Here is an 18,900-nt window from a genome sequence, read left to right as displayed (position 1 = left end):
GAGATTCCTAGAGTTGTCAGATGCATAGAAAGAATGGTGGCAGCCAGGGCGCAGGGAAAGGAGAATGGGTAGCCAGTGTTTAATGGGGACAGAGTCAGTTTGGGAAGATAAGGGAAGTGCTGGCCATGGACAGCGGTGACTGGCAGCGGACGTGCACAGCAGTGTGGATGTGCCCCACACCAGCAAGCTGGCTTTAAGATCCACGTATGTGCACTACTTGAACAAGAAAATACAAACCGTCCAGACTGTAAGAGGGCAGAATTCACCAAATTTCCTCAGCCCGACTTGGACCTTGCAGGACACGGAAACCCGAAACCTGAGCAAAGGCAGCTCTGTCCCTTGAGCCCCGTCCCTGCACTGGGCAGCTGTGTGTCGAACACCCCCGTACCTGGAAGCGACAGTTTAAGTTTTCTGCAATGAAGATGTGAGAAGTCTTCATGGTAAAAATGATAATAAAGGTCTAAGGTTTGACTTTCTCCCCCATGGCAGATCTCCCTGTTCAGAGTGTCTGGCCAGATCTGGAAAGCCACCCCACGGCTACTGCAGAGACACATGCCACTTACAGGGTCGCTGTATGAGTGACCGACTTCCTCCTGCTCACAGGTAGTCAAAATGCTTCAGCAAGTGAACTCCAAAATCTCCTAACTCAAAATATCTTAGAGCTGAGAAGTGCTCCTGTGCAGGTGACCATGTGGGACAGCCCATCATGTGTATTTACATGTGTGCAGCTGTTTGTTTTAAATTTCTAGTCACCGAGGGAAACCTTACATGTTTAAAAAGTATTGCAGCATCTTTAGAAAAAGAATCATTTCTTTCATATACGAAAAGCAAAATTCGATACGACTCAAGGTCTCACTGCACCTGTTGCCAATTCTTATCTGTCAACTACCCTTTTTTTAATCAAGTTCCATAGCTGACAGGCATTGGGGTTACACTGCAGCCAGCAAAGAAAGGTTTCCAATTTCTCCGCATTGTCGCCGACACTAATTAATTAATTCTAACCAATCTAATAAATGTTAAATGGTACTTATTGTGGCTTTGAGTGAAAATTAATCAAATAAAGAATAGAAAAGCGATAAGGAAAAAAATTAAACAAATCCAAAAGCTTTGGTCCTTTGAGAAGATCAACAAGTCGACACTGAAAAACTTCCAGCTAGACTGAGCAAACCAGGGAGAAGACTGCAACTCCCACCGTCTCAAGGGAAGCAGAGACATTACTACCGACCCCACAGAAATGAAAAGGCTCAGGGCCAGCACTGAGATCAGGCAACCTGGCTGCAGTCCCCACTCCTGACCGCTATGCTATGCTAAGCTCTGAGTAACTGAATCGTTTTGACATCAGACATCAAACTGTTGTTTTGTACCATCCAACTTCCTGTTCTAGAAAGTTAATCCGGGGACTCTAGAGAAAGTCATTTACGTAACTAACCACCGCTGCAGGAAAGGCATGCCACTGCTGGGCAGGGTGACCCAAGCCTGTGATGGCAGCTACCTGCTCAGCAGGAGGATCGCCTGAGCCCAGGAGTTTGAGACCAGCCAGGACAACACAGTGAGACCCTATCTCAAAACAAAGAGCATAACTTTAAAGAAAACAACAAAAAAAACCAAAAACCAAGTGCATAATTTAAAAAATTCTATTGAAGCTTATTAAACCTCTCTTACCTCACGTACAAGTCTTTAAACATCATTATTGGCACTTCCAAAAGCTCTTCACACATTACCTTACTGAATCCTCACACCAGTCCTAAAGGACAGGCAGGTACTACTATCACTCTCACTTTCCAGCTCAGGAAACCCAGGCACAACATCGCCCACCCAGCAGGTGACAGGGCATGGACTTGACTGTGTGCCTGATCTCAGGGCCCACAGCTCCACGTGGGGGGCCCCTGTCTACCAGGATCCCGCCCCTTCCTACTCACTCCTCTGTGGCCCACAGCACGCACAGCCCCTTCACAGGGAGTTCCTGGGGAGAACCCTGTCCTGTCATCCACCAGAACTCACTCCCAGCCTCCCCACACACACCACCTATGGGAGAGAGGCACAGGCTCCTTCATGGTTCACTGACCAATGAGCATCGCACACCGACTGTTCAGAGCTCTTCAACGTGGGGACCTTACTCGCCCCCCAGGACTGTCCAGCGTTGAGACGGTCAACTCAAGGATCTCCTGCTCACTTCACTAATCTGATTATATGCAGCTTAAGTTCATTAAGCTCAAAATTTCCAAGAACACACATACTTACCCCTTCAAAACAATAACGATGGGGAATGGTTTAAGTGGGAAGATTGTTCTTGCGTGCAAGATGAACGATAACTTTTTTATTTATTTTTGGTAATGGGGAACGAACCCAGGGGAGGGGTACTTGAACCACTGAGTGGCATCTCCGGCGCTTTTTCAATTTTTTATTTTGGGACAGCGTCTCACTGAGTTGCTCAAAGCCTCACTAAATTGCCAGGGCTGGCCTTGAACTTTCGATCCTCCCATCTCAACCTCTAGAACTGCTGGGATTACAGGTGTGCACCACTGTGCCCCACCCTATTATTTTAACTCCAAAAAATGCATGTTTTGCCATGGCAAACAATTGCACCAAGTTAACACATGAATTTGCGTTTTTTGAAGGAAATCAGGCATTTGGCAGAAAATTTGAGCTAGCAAATTGTTTGAACGTATAATTCAGAACGTATTTACCTATTTTAACTTCTCTCAAAGAACTGATAGCCTTTAGAGCAGCAATCCATATACTAGTCTCCAAATCAGCCTCAATGAGGAACCCTATAAAATATAAAATAACCCTAAATATTTGAAAAACCAACTATTTTTGAGGTGATTATTCCATTCATAAATTAAAGCAACATAAATACAAACACTTTAACATCAATACTTTCATATTGCTAATGGCGCTTTCCAAAATATTATATTAAATTTTGAACTCTATTTTCTTTCATCTTCAGTTAACACCAACCTGCATTTGGTGGAGGGGGTGTAACTACACATACTGTTGTCTTAAACTTAATGGTGGATCTAAAATTCTGAAAAATCTGCTATTTTTATTGGTTTAAATTAGCATGTATGTGCTTAGTTTTCGTTTAAAAACAATCCTTTGTTTGTTCATTGGTAAATCTGTCTCTGCCTTAGAAACTAATCAAATGCAAACTTGAATCCTTCCCATGGCTCTTGGTTACCATAACCCATGGTTAACTGAAGGAGCTTTGAAAAACATGCACAGACCTGGGTTAGAATCTCTGCGGGGCTACACGTGCTCTTGGCCAACTACATGTCTTTGAGCCTTGGTTTTCTCACCTATGAGGACGAGAATAATAGTACCAATCTCAAAAGGTTATTGTGAGAATAAGATCTGGTACAGTGAATATTCATGATTCATGATGTTATTAATGATGACAGATTAACTAGGCTTTTCAATTCTGGCCCAGATTACCTCGTTTACACCACAAGCTGCCCCCACATACCAAGCTGATGCCTCAGCTCCTTTACATAAATGTTTGACTTAAGTTTTTTCCTAGAATCTGGCACAAAGTTCTCCACCCTCACTCACTCGGGTCTGTGTGTCCAGTGCTTACTTGCCATTCAAGACCCACCTCCAGGCTCACCTACCTCCCATGGAGTGACATTTCTCAATCCCTGTTTACAGTCACTCCATAACCAGGCCTGATCTCTGAAGGAAGAACTCTGACTCGTTCTCCTCCGTGTTTCTCAGCACTTGGGACAATGGCAGATGGCCAAGAACTGCTGGATGCACAGTCCTCCATCATTTGGTAGTACTGACCAAGTGTGAGGCAGAGACAGGAAGGCCAAGCCTTCGAGTTACAACTCTGCCCACGAGTCAGACTCTGTTGGTTTGGGGCTTGCGGTAAACTTTCAAGTCACTTTAATGTGTATGCAGCCGTCCTGTTCAGGCAGACAAATGCTACACTACGTCATTTTAACACTTTCTTCCACAGCATCCTGCTCTGGATTTGCATCACATGACCATTTCCTTGGGACCATTTTGAAATAACAGAGCACACTGATTTTTTCTTTCCTTTCAACAGCAAGGGTGCCAGCTATGGTGCTAGCCCCCGTCACTCACCTCAGCCACCTGCTGGGTCCCCACTCTGTGCTGAACCAGCCCCTCCATATTTGTAGCCATGGTGAAGCAAGATCATTAGAGAACCTGTTTGGAAAAATGCAGCAACTTCTATCAGGTGGGAGAAACCAGGCTACGTGAAAAATAGCACTAATCAAAATTCATCGTTGGTGCCATCTGACACGGGCTGTGCCCTCTACAGAAGGCCAGGCTGGCGGGCAAGCGGAGCGCATCTGAGTATGTGGCACCAGCGTCTTCAATTACAAGTACCGAAATTAATTTGTAGAAACATTTCAATTTGGAAACAAAGCCTCCCCTGGTAAACAGAGATGAAGATGACTGAAGTTTAATTATCACATCTTCTGGGTCGCCTCTCAGGGAGGTGGGAATTACACACACCTTTTTGGATAGCTCTGTCACCGCAGGCTGGATAAGAAGGCGGCCATCTGAGAAAAGCGTGAGATCAACCCTGGACAGAGCGCCAGATCGCTATCATCAACTGTGTTTCTGTCACTGGTGGCAATGCAGGAAGCAAAACCCTGCCCAGGTGTCGCACACCTCACAGGTGCAAGGCAGACACCATGGCAGAGAACGGGCTGATGAGAACCGAGCACCTATAAACTTATTAACTTACAGTTTAAAAGTTCTCAATGACGAGAGCCAGATAATTCGGCTCTCTGCTAAGAGGAATAAAATGTAGCTGGGCCTGGTGATGGCGCACGCCTGTGATCCCAGAGACTCGGGGGCGGAGGCAGGAGGATTGCAAGTTCAAGGCCAGTCTCAGCAACTTGGTGAGACCCCGTCTCAATATAAAAAATAAAAAGGGCTGGGGTGTGGCTCAGTGGTCAAACACCCCTGGGACCAATACAACAAGAAAAAAGATCTGATACCAACATTTGTAAAAACTGAAGAAAATCATTTGATGATCAAAAAGCGTGTCAGCCTGGGTCAGGACCAGGGTCACCACTGATGAAGCAGACTCCTGGTCCCTTCTGGTCAGGAGCAGTCCCCTGTTCCCCCAGCACTTTCCAACAACTCTACCACAGAAAATCCAGGACCAAGGGAGTCCCACTGGACTTAATTCCTGGAGAATTCGCTAGGGACTGCACAGATCTCTTCTTAATAGGAGAACAAAGCTCTGTGGATTTACTCCCAGGATCCGCACATGAAAACTACACGGCATCATCACGCGTGCAGTGTACACAGATGCTCCTCCACAGTCACAGACTGGGCCCCCGGGACATGCGGCTTTACAGAAGTACTTTCCTACAGCTCCCACCTGCAGGGCTGCAAGTGTGGGCCTCTGTGAAGTTGCTTAGTTCATTGGCAACTCTCAGTACTGTCCTACCCACTTTTAGCCACTTCTATCATAACTCTCCGTCCGATTATTTTATCTCCAAAATGGAGAGAGAGAAACGAGAGCATGACCAACAAGTATCAAATGATCCGGCTCTGGCCTTCAGGGTTTCGTCAGAACCCTGCAAGAGGGCAACACCAGGCCACCAACAGCAGATTCAGCTCTACTGTGGGGTCAGGTGGGAAGCTGGCGGGTGGGGTCTGGTGTTCATTTTTTTCCTCCGGAGTTTCCTTCCACCCTTCCCTTCTCCCCCTCCCCCTCTCTCCATCTTTCCTTTCGTTTTGGGGACTGCATCCAGGGCTCCCGCATTCTCCCAGCAAGCTATAGCCCCAGCCTATTTACTCTTTTAATAAGCAGCTCAATTTTTTTTTAAGTTTGTTTTTAGAAGGAAAAAACAAAACACAGGGAAACGCATTAAATGTTTTTTCATTGCTACAATTTGTTTCCAACTAATAGAGAAGGAGGGAAAAAGCACCCTTTCCCATGCACCAGAAAACTGAATGGTGTTAAAATAAGAAAACCCAACAGCCAGGCCAGACAGGCCACACAGCAAGAACGCCACACACGGAGCTGCAGCTGGTGACTATCACTTGTTAGATGCTAGCATTGTTTCTAATTGTACTTTGATATAAGAAGTATGTGGACTTGCGTATTTCAACATTCTGAGGGAAATATTAAAGATTATGGAAACAACAATTCTAGAGAAACACATCTTTCCGTTAGGTTTCCCTAAAAGAAGTGGCTTGATCTTGAAGTTCTGAGTTGGAGTGAATTTTACAGATGACTGTCCGAGATCATGGAGGCTTAGTAACTCAGAAACCTTTATGACATATTTTAAATTTGCTGGACCAATTAACTTCAAATAGAATTATTTGGGGGCTCCAAACCCTAAAGGCCAGTGACTATAAACATTAGGTTTCAGAATAGTAGTAGGAAGCCTGTTTGATTTAGAAAGGGCTAAATCACTATTGTGATCATCAGTAGTAGTCGTATTTGGGTACTGGGAACTGAACTCAGGCTACTTTACCACTGAGCTATGATTCCCAGTTCTTTGAGCCTGGGTCTCTCCAAATTGCTAAGGATGGCCTCAAATTTGTAATCCTCCTGCCTCAGCCTCCCGAATTGCTGAGATTACAGAATGTCCCCCTGCACCTCCATATTTATTGTTTACAAAAGTTACAAATATTTTCCCCCTTGGCTCATCTACTTATGTTCTTTAAGGTGTCTTTCCCTATAACCCTCCAGGAGCTAGGGATGGAACCCAGGGCCTCACATATGCTAGGAAAGTCCCCTACCACTGAGATAAGTCCCCAGCCCTTTAAGCTGTCCTCTGACAAACATAAAGATAATAATGATGTTGGGCTGGGGCTCAGAAGTAGAGCGCTCTCCTAGCATGTGTGAGGCCCTGGGTTAAATCCTCAGCACCACAAAAAAATAAATAAGTAAATTCAAGATATTGTGTTCATCTACAAAAAATAAAAAAAGATAATGATAATGCTGAATTTACCAGTATTTTCTTATATAGTTTATACTTTTATGGTTAAGAAAATTCTATCCTACTGTACAGTTGCATGTTTTCTTATATATAAATGTTAAGGAATTCTTGCTCTGACATTTAAAATTCCTGATCCATCTGCAAATTGATCCTCAAGTTTGATGAGTAAGACTCTAATTTTTAATAGATAACCAATTGTCCAGTGCCATGTACTGAACAATATTATTTTCCTATCTGACACACATCAGGTGTCCCTCCGTGTGTGGACATAATCCTAGGTTCTCAACTTTATTTTACTGTTGTTCCACTTATCTCTGTCACCACCATTATCTTATTATAGCAACTTTATAATACATCTTATCTCTGGAAGGACAAATGTCCCCCGCCAACTTCCTGGGCCATGTCAAATGCCTTTCTTTACACTTGAATGGAGCCAACTTTTCATATAGACTTGAACTCTGACAATTTCTGATTTCAGAGTTGGGTTTCTGCCTCTGACACAGCCATGACCACCATCAACAGAAGCTTCAGAGGTGCTTAAAGAAGGAACAAGGAGGAATGTACACCTACTAGAGACACAGACACAAAAAGAGAAATTAAAAGAGAAGCTAATGCCTTCAACATAAAGACTTAAATCCAGTTAGAGCAGATGTGAGAGATGGTTTCAATACAATATTTTCCTTTCCATTTTTTTTTGGGGGGGGGGACCAGGGATTGAACCCAGGGGCACTTCACCACTAAGCCACATCCCCAGCCCTTTTTATTTTGGAAACAGGGTCTTGATAAATGGCCGAGGCTAGCTTTGGACTTGTGATCCTCCTGCCTCAGCCTCCCAAGCTGCTGGGGATCACAGCAGTCACCACCGAACCCAGCCCATTTCATTACTTTTTAAAATGTCGTAAATTATATCTTATCTACAGATGTTTCTTTTTCTAGGATATCACAATGAAAGTAGTAAAATGAAACACTTAAGTGATATTAGAAAGGGGAAGGATGTTTAATCCAAGCCCATTCAGAAAAAAAGTTTGGGGAGAAGCCTCTCCCTCCAAGAGCTTGTTCCACTACAACAGTGGCCACAGAGACCTTGGGAAAGGGGATGCTTCCAAGGAACAGTGGGTTGTGTCTTAAAACGTTAGAACAGCATAATTTTATGATTGACATCTGGGGAGGGGAAGCCCTATTATTTTGATGCCACCAACTACAGAAACAAAGCTTTTAGAGACAACCTCTTGGCTTGTGGATCTATGTAAAATGAGCTTGATGACAAATAGTACTTGCTAAGAGGTAACTACATACATGGCATTATTTATTTATTCAATTTTATACTAGGAATTGAACCCAAGGGTGATTTACCTCTGAGCTACATCCCCATGGTACACACCTGTAATTTCAGCAACTTGGAGGCTAAGTTAGGAGGATCATAAATTTGAGGCTAGCCTCAGCAACTCAGCAAGACCCTGTCTTCAAATAAAAAATAAAAAAAGAGCTGGGGATCTAGCTCAGTGGTAAAGTACCCGTGGGTTCAATTCCCAGTACCCCAACCTCCCCAAAAGAGCATGATAGGCATCATAAACTTGTAGGTTAGCAGTTAATCTGTTCAGGTCCCTAATCTTCAAAGATCATATCCACACACAATAATGTTCCTAGAAAAAAATCCAACTAGTTTCCAAAAAAGATCTAGTATCTTAGGTTAAAAATTGATCCAAAAAAATCTTCCTCCAACAGTTTTAAACTAAGTCCAACTACCTTCACCAATCCTTACTAAGAATCAGCTATTAACTAGCAATGAGCTGACTTCTGAGAATCAGCAAGAACAGCCAAAGATCAAGGAGTCCTCATCCGTGATGAACTTAAGGGTACCAAGAACATCTCGGCAAGGTTAAGGTCTCAGGGAAGAAGCATCTCCCTCTGCCCCTAGGAGCCAATGACACACTGCGAGGAGAGAGGGCTGGACCAGCACTGAGGGAAGGGTGGAAAAGCAGCAATCAGGGAAAAGGAGGAGCTCTGGGCAGAGTGGGCAGCTCATTCACATCTGGCAGGTAGGTCTGAGGAAGGATGGAGGTCTGAGCAGCAGCAGGCCTCCTGCTGAGGAAGGACGGGAGAGGGGAGTGGCAGAGAGGCTGAGTTGTTAACAATGGAGAATCAGTAGTTCAGCCAAAGAACCCGTGTCTGCATATGCAGATACCTGCACCCAGCAAAGAAAAAAAGGAGAACAGGAGGCCAATTAGGAAGTAAGGGCATCCGCCAAGGCTCAACCTGAAGGAGGTTCTTAAGCTTAACTTGAACTAGTGAGTTTGTCGGGTAGCACACGAATGACACCAGGACACAGAACACACAACAAAGACAAGGCCTAGGGTGACGCAGCGGCAGAGCACCTGCCTAGAAGTCACTCCCAGTACTGCAAAAGAAACCAACACAAAACCTGTACCAAGGGCCACAGGATGACGGCGGAACACACTGTGACCAGAATGACCCCTTCCAGGCTCACAGTGACCACCGAGGAAACCCTGCAGGCTTGGTAGAGGAGGGCGCCAGACCTCAATGCAGTGACACCTGGGCTCCCGCTGGGGACACCTGAATGCGCCCTCAGTGGCTAGGACAGCCCAGCGGTGCTCTCCCCGGGCAAGGCCAGGAGTCAGTGTCCCGATTAATAAAGTCCCTTGTCTTCACTGATAAATGCATGAGCCCGTCTTGGCCTCACAATCAACTGACTGAACTCGTCCCTATTTGTGGACTGCGTGGCCCTGGTCACACAGCATTCAGAAAGTCCACTGTCTGGGAATTCTTTCCTCTAAACAAGTGTCCTGGACTCGGAGGCTCAGGCACAAAGCCAAACATGCAACGCACAGCGGCTACCACTGAGGGGACAGCACCACTTTTTTAAAAAATTTTTTAATATTTATTTTTTAGTTTTCGGCGGACACAGCATCTTTGTTTGAATGTGGTGCTGAGGATGGAACCCGGGCCGCACGCATGCCAGGCGAGCGCGCTACCGCCTGAGCCACATCCCCAGCCCCACAGCACCACTTTTACTTCCTTAAGAAAAAAAAAAAAAAAGGCAGTAGCCCAAACTGTAAAATGTATATTATAATTAGGACGAGGCGCCTCATTTACCATAAGATCCACGTGAAATTTAATTATACATGTATTATATGGAAACACCAAAGGCTAATCTGTAGTTCACTGTTAAGCTGTGCAACTGAGCAAAAATTAAAAACACCGAATTAGGACAAAAATCTAGGATTTTTTATACTTGTTTATTTGTTTTTGATATCAGGGATTGAACTCAGGGGTGCTTAACCAATGAGCCACATCCTCAGCCCTTTTTATTTTTTATTTTGAGACAAGTTCTCACTAAATTGCTTAGGGCCTTGCTAAGTTGCTGAGGCTGGCCTCCAACTTACAATCCTCTCGCCTCAGCCTCCCAAGCCTGCATGGGATTACAGGCGTGTGCTACTGGGCTGGGCTGTGTATACAATTCAGTGGCATTAAGCATATTCACACTATGGTACAGCCATCCCTGCCCCAGCTTCACAAATTTAAAATAAATCAATACCCAATAACTATTCACAGAATACTAGATATGGAATTTGTCAATAGGTGTTAAGTATTCAGTATAATTTAATTACACTGTAATTGTCAGAAGTCTTTGTGAAACAATAAAAATTGACCAACTTGGATACACAGGAAAAAAATGAGAAATACATAACCCCAGACTCGAAATCACAGATCAAAACATGAAATAGGAAATAAAAATCAAGTGGCAGGTTAACAGAATACAAATATTCATCAACAGAAAAGAAATTGCTCACGGGGATGCCTCTGAGTTCAAGTTCAAGTACCACGTCCTGTCATCAAAACTGTTACTTTTAGACTCAAAGATGACCTGGCCTTTGGGTCATGGGCTTTCTTGCCCTTTGTGTCTGTTCAGGGGACACTTGTGAAAAGGCCAGCAGTGGTCAGTGGGTGCTGAGGAGGTGGTGGGGTAAGGAGGGAATGGCAGGGAAGAGGAGCCACTGTCACATACCTGGAGTCCTCTGCTACCAGGACAGTTTTACAGTTGTCTGCGTGGAGACTTCTACAGTAAGTCACTGTACACTGTGGAGGATTCTTTCTATCCTACCAAGAGCCAAGAGCAAGGGTAACAAGGACTCTTCACTTCTCTCTGTGTGAGTCTGTGGATGGATGGAGGGAGGGAGGGAGAGCAGGGAGGACGTCGTGGCTTTGTAGGAAACCAGGCATGATTTACCCTGTGGCCGGCCTTGGGAGGAGGCTTTATCAGTCCCACCCACCAGATGGAAAAACTACGCCTCACTAACCAATCGATTTAAAGTCATCCAGGGTGGGGCTGAGGTGGAGCGCTCACCTAGCATGCCCGAGGCACTGTGTTCGATCCTCAGCACCACATCAAAATAAAGATTGTGAGCACCTAAAACTAAAAAATAAACATTAAGAAAAAATAAAGTCATCCAGCTAGCAAAGCAGGAGGGGAGGAGTCCAACTCATACCTCTGACTCTAAGAATCACAAATACTCCCTCCCCCTGGATCACAGTGCCCTTCAAAATAATTTTCCCAAAAGACAAAATCAAGGAGGAAATGCAAAATAAAAGTGACAGGCAGCCAGTTAATTATCTAAGGGAAGGAACTAAAGGTACGTCATTTAAAAACTGATTTACACAACTACTGATTCCTAAATACGTGACTTAGGTTCCAGGACTGGTTCAGACCCAGCTCCACTCTGGGTGGACCATGACAGTTTATCAGGCACTTGATAAAACCTTGCCCATATGGTAATGACTGCAACATGCAAATATGAAGCCCACAAATTATAAACGGTCTGATCAGTGTCCACCCACTGAACACACTTGTAAACACCACTCAGGTCAGAAAACATGACCAGCATCCAGATGTCCGGGTATACCCCAGGTCCACTGGCATTAACATCTTTCTCCTCCTGACTTCTAATTTCCATGGGTTCATCTTGCTTGGTTTTTGAGCTTACTGTAATACATATCTGCCCTTTTTTTTTTTTTTTGCTCAAGGTGATTTGTGTGATAACCATGAGTGGCTAGTCCATTTTCATTACTATATAGTATTCCAGTGCGTGTGACTATGCCACAATCTTTTCATCTACAGCTGTTAGACATTTTGATTGTTTCTAGCATGGAGCTCTTATGCTCACTCCTGTGAACATTCTCATCCATGCCTCGTGATGTCCTGCCATCCTCTGTGCATTTAGATTTTCTCATTTTCACCCTTTGTTTTGGTTTGGGTGCTGGGGACTGAACCCAGGGCCTCCCACGTGTCAAGCACATACTCTACCAACTTCACCCCAAGTCTCTTACTCTAAAAAACTGTCCTGCACATCTTCAGAAAAGAAACATACATCATAAATTTCAATCTTTAATCTCTTAAAAATCCTGTACTAAGTAAATCAACAAACACGTTCTAATTACCAGCCTTTTTAGTTGAGGACTGATGTACTTTGACATCTCCTTGGTAAAGCAATTAAAAGGTGACTTTTTTTCAATAATTCCAAGGTATTCACCTCATCAACCTGGTTTAAAAAAAAGGTGTTGTGGAGGCAATGGGAGAGCCACTGGGGGAAAGGGAACGTGAGAGCAGTCCCCTGGAGTTCCAGGGCCGTCCCGTCTCAGCCCTTTCTCAGAGAGCTGCGGCCCACACAGGCAGCTGCTGGTAGGAAACTCAAGGTCTCCCGCACAGATCCATCAGCACTCCTGTGAAAACCACCAGGCCTTCATCAGCCTCCCTCCTCCTCTCTCCAGCAGCTGTCCTGTTTTCCAGAAAATGGTGTCGTCCTCCTGTACACTTGAAAAATCTTGGAACAAAATTCTGTTTTACACATTAGTATTTCTAAAGTTACAATCCTTGGGATTGCTGTCAGTGACTATGGAATAAAACGTTTCACCTCCTGTTAAAGAGCTTTAGGCCTCGTATTAACAGGAAGCACTTGTTATTACCTCTTAAAAAAAATAATAATCATGCTCTGCCCCCAAGGCTGGCTTGTATTAATAAAGGCTTCCAAGAGTCTGGGAGGAGGCCAGCTGAGGTCTGAACCAACCTGCTGCCTTCATATCCCAGCAGCTGCCCATCACCCTCCTATACTCCCAGGCTCCCAGATGCCAGGTCTCAATCTGCTTTCACCTCCTTTTAACAAACGTCCCATGCCAAGGCCCGATCTAGGCTTCCGTCCCCTCGGCCCATGTCCTCCCCATCAGCGGGCGCTGTTCCCCATGCAGCCAGGCCTCTGGCCCCAGAGCTGCTGCTGCCACCTGCACTCCAGCACTCAGGCACCTGCACTGAGGACAGAATACCTGCCACCTGGGGTAGACATAGGTGACACAGAGACACGAGATAATACACGACAATCTCAGCCTCTAGGCAAGTCAGGCCAGAGGCAAATAAACCCCATGAATCAAGAGGAACCTTATTTTTCAGGATGTGACAGGAGTGTGAACACATCCTTCATGTTAAAGGTGATGAGCACACGTGGAGGGAACCAGCGCTGTTGAAGGTCCTTACAATAAAGCACAGAGAGACGCCAAAATCTTGTGGAGGACCCTACATCAGGCTTGAAGGAGGACTCGGTGAACTCCACGAGCACCTCCCACGCAGACCAGAGCCACCCTTCAGAGCCCCCACGCTGAGCTTGCTGAGACGACGCCCACTCCAGGAGACGCTGGAGACCCCAAAATCAGCCTCCAGTGCTCAGGCAGGGGAGTCAGTGCACAGTCCCAAAGGGGACAGACTCCACAGAACTTGGAGACACTCAGGCACCTGGAGACAGGAGACCAGTTGGCTCAGGTCAAGGTTAAAAGCCGGTTCCTTGTACACAGGCCACTTCCCTTGTTTTCAAGGTCATCTGGTCATCAAACACAGCCTAGCCCCCAGTCTCAGGGCTGACTTCCTACTTCCCAGGTCACAAATAGGGAATGTCTATGCCTGGAAGAGGCAACAACCCAAGATTCTGGAAGCAGGTCTTCCTGGCCTCCTCAGCCCAAGCTCTTTGCCCTGGACCACACTGTCACTCGACACTCTGAAGACCAGCTTAAAACCCTTCAGCTAGTGCCCAGTGGCCCACTCTGCAGTACCAGCTACCTGGGAGACTGAGGCAGGAGGATCACTGGAGCCCAAGAGTTCAAGGCCAGCCAGGTAGCACAGTGAGACCCTGTCCTAAAAACAGCAACAACAAAAACACACACACACACACACACACACACACACACACAACTTCCCAGAGGAGGCTGTTGCAGATAGGGTTTTGTTTCTATAAAGACATGATCATGAAAAGAAAACATCAAAGTCATCATGAATACAACTACTGAAAGCAATAAATACATGATTTAAGCTATGTGCAGTGGCACAAGCCGTAACCCCAGAGACTTAGGAGGCTGAGGCAGGAGGAGGCAAGTTCAAGGCCAGTCTCAGCTACTGAGACCCAGTCCCAAAACAAAAAATAAGAAGGACTCAATGGCAAAGTGCCCTGGGTTCCATCTCCAGTACCAAAATAACAAAAAGAAAGAATGAAATTTAATGGTATAAAACAGTATATAATATTTTTAATTAAACCATCAGTTCTTCGGTTACCCTGAGTAATTAGTTCAAGGAATCAAGTGCTGAACAAATATCAAAATTCCTTGAACAGGATGTAGAAGAAGCATACAAAAATAAACTAATAATTAAATAAAACTATGGCTGTTTTTGTTTTTAAAAAATGTTATTTAAAATTTATGTGTCAAAGTGTGAAATATGATATATCAAGAACTATGTAATGTTTTGAACAACCTACAATAAAAATTAATTTAAAAAAAAATAAAAAAAATAAAATTTATGTGTTATGTAAAATAAGAAAATACAATACAAATGTTCTATTTACCAGACTTTCTGGTAGAAGCTTAACATACATTCTGTAGCTTTTAACCTTGGGTAGCCAATTAAAAGGCGATTTTCAATAATTTCATTGCATGAAATCAATTTACTTTTGGAAAAATAAATATTTATAATTAAGCCACAGAGACTTTCAACTCCAACTCTGTAAAACTACTAAAAGTTTGTTTCCTGCTGTGATAAAGAAATTTTTACTTCAAGAAAATCATATTAGCTTGGTGCTTTGTTTCTTCAAATGAATTAAATGACACAATTATATATGGGCTATTTGTTCACATATGAATTTACTAATTCTCATGTAATTAAACATAATTCAATTAATAAACTGTTTCCGACCTTAAAAAAATAAAAACAAATAGGGAAAAAGGATTTGAATGGGTCATCTCATCTGTAATGACATCTCTGGGCGGTGGCCTATCAGTCAAGAACCACTTCTTAAGTGCATCCAAATACCCTGAGAGACATTTTATTGCTGGGAGTGCTAATTGAAATAGCACATAAAAAGGTAAAAGGTACCCATCAACAGGCAGCAGCTTAGTTATCGGTGGCATCATAAATTAACCAGACGTGCCAGGGATTTACTAAGTGCTGGATAGATAAAGGTGACTCCTTTAGGTACTCCTCCTCTCAAAGCCTAGAGTGTGGTCAGAAGGCATTAAACCTAAGAAGACATTAAAGAATCACATAATGCAGTGTGTAATGACAAAGTGAGACAGAGGCTACAAAGAAAGGGACACAATATAAAGCAAAAGATCTGATCTAGACTGGCAGTGGCAATCAGGGTGGACTTCCCTGTAGGGAAGGCTTTTCTGCTTAAGCAGAAACCTGCAAGACAAGGAGTCCAGGAAAGAACCAGAGGGGCAGGCTTCTGAGTATTTCATAGTGAAGGCCCTGCAGGTCAGAGGGCTAGGGCAGAAGGCCAGCCACCCTGTCCAGGAAGCCGAGGGTAGGCCAAGGTGTCTGGAGCACAAGGATAGAGGGAGGCCTCTAGGTTACATGGGTTCTAGTGAGGCCGGAACTAGGCTAGGTTCCTAAGAGTCCTGGGAAGTAGTCTGTAATTCTGTTAGCACTATTTCATTCCATAGCTTGTTTTCGATATCAACTTGAACTTGATGCCACACCTAGCTGAACAAAAGCATCCAGTGTCAGTGTTCGGACCACTGCGTGTGCTCCTACACCACACCACCCATAAATTTCATTGCTGATATCATTTATCTAGTCCAAGGTCTATGAAGCCAACCACTGCTTCATGACAACCACCTCCAACTTTTTCACTGAGTTTTAACTATGTTCCAGGCACTTTTCTAAGCTCTCCACTTACAGTAACTCATTTAATTCCCAATTCCAGACAGAATGTCTTATTATCGTTCAGACCAGGATACTGAGGCTCAAAAGTAACCTCTAGGCACAACCACACTACTAGTAAGCGTTGAACTGTCAGCCCCAACACGTAGTTTTGCCTAAAACCGACTTTGCATCCGTGCCTACACGTGGCGCGTGTGTCAGAGACGGTGGCAGTTCATACACGGGATCATGTTAACTTGAGGATCCTCTCAGCTACCTCTGTATCCCCCCCCCCCCCCCCCCGCCTGGGGGATGAGTGGGGCTCAGCAAATATCTGCCCAACTGAAGGTGCACAGAAGGGGCTGGTGAGGGATGTGAACCCAAGGTAAAGTGACTTCCTAAGGCTGTCCCTTCATGGCAGGGACTCACCAGCAACTAACCTCAAGAGGCACTTCCCCTCTCTCATTGTCAAACTACAGATGCTCTGCATAACCCGGCGACAGTCACAGTCTCTGGCGGGGGTAGAGGGGGATCACAGGACAACGACCTAGTTCAGGCACCTTCCAGCCAGGCCCCGCCGGCCCTCCGATGTCCCCCAGTTCCTGAGGTCCCCCGGCTCCTGTGGCTGGCGACCCACGGGGCGCCTCCATTGGAACACGGCACCCTCACGGCCAGGCTGAGCCAGTGCCCCGGGCCTCCAGCTCCTCCTCCGTGTCCCCTTTGGGGTGTTTTCGTCTAGCTGTCCTCCCACCCGACCGGCGGTCCTGCGGGTGGCGCCCAGAACTTCGCTGCCCGCTATTCCCGAGCCCGCGGAGCCCGGCGCCCCGCACTCGCCTCCCCAGCCCCACGCGCCCCACACCAGGCGGCTGGGGACAACAGGCCACTCTGCAGCCCTCGAGCCCCGCAAACCAACCTGGGAAGGGCGGTGGGGTCCGGCCGGTCAAGCGCGCCCATTCTCCCCGCGGGACCGACGACCAAACTGAGCCTCGGACGGCGGATTCGCCCAGGGCAGGGCCCAGAGCCCGCGCAGGAGCCCCGACAGGTGTCCGGGTTCGGAAACGCTGTCCCCACGAGGCCGCGCCGTGGACTCACAACGCTTCATCACCTTTACTACTATTGTTCCCCGCCACCCGCGAGCGACGCGTTCAGGGCACAGGGACGCCGCGCTCCCGGCCCCGCCCCGCCCCGCCCCGCCCGGGCCGCGCCCCCAGGCGCCCCGCCCCCGCCGCCCGGGCCTCACGCCGCGCCCCGGCCTCTGCTCCCGCCCCGCCAGGGCGCCCGCGCCCCCCGGGGGAACGCCCTCTCCGGCCAGAGCCAATCATCAGAGCCTCGGGGGGGGCGGCGCCGCAGGCCCCGGCCCTCCTATCGGAGCACCCATTGGTCAACCCCGCTGTCACTCAGGAGGTCGCGGCCCGCACCCGCCTTCCTCCTTTTCCTCCACCCTCCCGTTCATAAAAAACGGCGGTTGGGCCGAGGCGACCGCCAACTGCAGGCGGGAAGCGGAGGGGCGAAGAGCCGGGGAGCGAGGGAAGGAGGGACTGCAGGGAGGAGGAGGAGAGATGGAGGAAGAGGAGGAGGGGAGCCCGGCCCAGCCGGAGCTGTCTCCATCGGGAACAAAATGGCGGCGCTGGCGGAGGGCCAACTGTGAGGCGGGGCCGCGGCCATTCCCCCTCCGCCCCCACCCTCGCGCCGGCCGGGCCGGTCAGGGGGAGCCCGCTCGCTCCGCTCGGCCGCGGGCGGGGAAGGGAGGGGAGCGGCCCGGCCCACTATGCAAAGCGGCGGGCGCCGCCGCCGCCACCGCCCCGTGGCAAAGGTAAAAGGGTCGAGTTCAGCAGCCGCCGCCGCGGCGCCTCCATGTCCGCGCGCCAGGCCCGCCCCCTCCGCCGCCGGCCCGAGCCCGCCCCGACCCTCCTTTCAATTTTACCTCAGGATTTGGCGCCAAAGCGGCCTCGAAGCAGGTCCCGTGTCGGCGGCGGGCGGCCCCCGGCGCGGAGGGCAGGGCGCGGGGAGGCCCGGCTCCCGGCGTCGGCGGATGGCGGGAGCCCGGGGGCCGCGGGCTCGCGGGGCGGCAGGCGGGAGAGACGAGGCGCCGCGGTGGGAGCGGGGGCGGCGGGGGCGGGCCCGAGGGCGCCGCCGGGGTCGCGGGGAAGGGGGGGTTTGTTATTGTTTTTGTCAGTGAAAGGTCAGAGTTCGTGACCCCGGTGCCGCCGCCGCCGCCGCCCGCGCGCTGGTAGGAGGAGGGCGAATGTTCTTCTTCCTCTTCCCAGCGCCAGCCTCGCCGCGGCGGCGGGGGGCGGGCGAGCACGCGATTGGCTGAGGCGCGCGCGCGCACCGGAACGCCGCGGCCGGCGCCCGGTCCATCCGGCCCGCGAGCTGCGGGCCCCGGCGGCTCCTCCTGGGCTCGGCGGCGGCGGGCGGCCGGGGAGCCTGCCGCTCAGACCGCGCGGCCCCCCGGGGTCCCGGGCCGGTCAGGGGAGGAGCCCGCGGCCGCCGCGCGCCGTTCGTCGGCCGGGCGAGGACCGCGCTCCCTGGCATCGCCGCCCCCGGGCGCCCCGCGGGGCTCTCCGGGCGGCCTTGGTGGGAGCCGCGGGGCCCCGAGTGGCGCGGCCGAGTCCGCGGAGGCGGGCGGCGGGAGGGGCGACCCGGGCGGACGCGGCGCGCTCTGGGCCGCCTCGGTGCCGGCGTCTTTTGTTGGGGATTTAAAGGTGCCCGGCCGCGCGGTGATGCCCGAGCCAGGCCTCGTGGGCAACGCCCCGCACCTGGGTGTTTTGG

The 18,900-nt window shown here is 48.4% G+C and overlaps 1 protein-coding gene across 6 annotated transcripts in view; it reads right to left on the bottom strand.

Annotated features, from left to right (window-relative positions):
• The window catches only part of Nr2c2 (nuclear receptor subfamily 2 group C member 2), a 65,510-nt gene extending 47,108 nt beyond the window's left edge, over nucleotides 1–18,402 (bottom strand). For 2 of the 6 annotated variants that reach the window (XR_013154602.1, XM_077106249.1), the window contains exon 1: nucleotides 18,053–18,131. The gene's annotated coding sequence lies outside the window, so the exon portion shown is untranslated. Of the gene's footprint in view, nucleotides 1–2,687; nucleotides 2,774–17,041; nucleotides 17,248–18,052 lie in introns of those variants that run through there. The other 4 variants (XM_077106247.1, XM_077106248.1, XM_077106245.1 and 1 more) reach the window with 3 other exon arrangements.
• Nucleotides 18,403–18,900: the final 498 nt, after the last annotated feature.

Source organism: Callospermophilus lateralis, chromosome 20, assembly GCF_048772815.1.
Source record: "Callospermophilus lateralis isolate mCalLat2 chromosome 20, mCalLat2.hap1, whole genome shotgun sequence".
Lineage (NCBI taxonomy): Eukaryota > Metazoa > Chordata > Mammalia > Rodentia > Sciuridae > Callospermophilus > Callospermophilus lateralis.
This window is presented reverse-complemented; position numbering and strand designations above follow the sequence as displayed.